The following is a 1,247-nucleotide window of genomic DNA, read 5'->3' on the forward strand; positions in this document are numbered from 1 at the left end:
ACTCTTTCAAAGTGACTTCCCTAGGTACTAGAGGAACAGGTGAAGTAACCTGTAAGAATTAAGACTATTTTCATGTAAACAAATCAAAATGGTAGCTTTCATGAACCCCAATGAACAAGAATTGTCAATGCCATGTCATTTTTACACCTAACAAAATTTTATCCTGAATAGATATAAACCATGCCACAAAACTAAATAGAAGTACTTTGGTCAAGCAAGAATCTGTTCTAAGATCACTACTGTATGCAAACACTTTAAAAAAAAGTTATTCAAAATAAGCAGATTTGGATCAACATCACTATTCAGGGCTGTGGAATATTCTGCACTCTTTATATACAATATGTTTCTTCAAACTTACCTAACTGGACAACAAAATTGAATACACAGCCATTATTATCTTTTTTTAAGTATATTGGTTACAAATTTGCTGTGAAAGCAGAACCAAAACTTCACTTAAGGTGTCTTCCAGTAGCTACACACACATACACAAAACCAAAACACCACGATTGTGAAGATGTGTTTTCACAAGATCTCAGATAAGTCTACCACTGCTATTAATCAATCACAGCCATTTTTTTTACAATAATTTAAAACTGGATCCATAGCAATAGGGCAAAGAAGTAAATGCTTCCAACTGTGGCCTACTTTGCACTGACTTGTACTGCTGCCTTAGTACCCACTGGAATAGCAGTTTTGTGTTTTACGGTTTCACTTACACTTCCTCCATTCAGCAAGTTAAAAGAATGTGTCTTTCTGTAACAGACTGGAGGCACTAAAGGTGCTGAAACTACTCATGTGTCTAACCTGTGTTCCTTGGGCACCCACCATTCCTGCCTGACTTCTCTGTCCCCTTTCCTTCTGTGTATGCTTTAACACTTCCATAGGCTATAAAGTTTAAGTAAGCGTTGACTGCACAGAGACTGCAGCAAATAGGACTTGCAATCAGAGAATAACGTGACTGTAGGATCAAGCTTATCCTCAGCAAATGGCCTACTTAGGAGGACTGCTAATCCTTCCATGAAAGCACAAGTAAAACTGAAATCCAATTGCAAACTGAATGCCTATGAACCACTGCATGCAGTTTCATATGGACAAAGTGTGTAACTAAATTCTGACCAGAAGGAAATGTTTTAAGAGAAAACATAATTGAAAAATTATGCAATAAAACTAGTGATTCATCAGGCAAGCCTCAGGAAGCCCCCCCAAGCATGGGGGGGGGGGGGCGGGAAGGCTATTGGTTAAACAAG

This window comes from Cariama cristata, unplaced genomic scaffold, assembly GCF_000690535.1.
Source record: "Cariama cristata isolate BGI_N322 unplaced genomic scaffold, ASM69053v1 scaffold26084, whole genome shotgun sequence".
Lineage (NCBI taxonomy): Eukaryota > Metazoa > Chordata > Aves > Cariamiformes > Cariamidae > Cariama > Cariama cristata.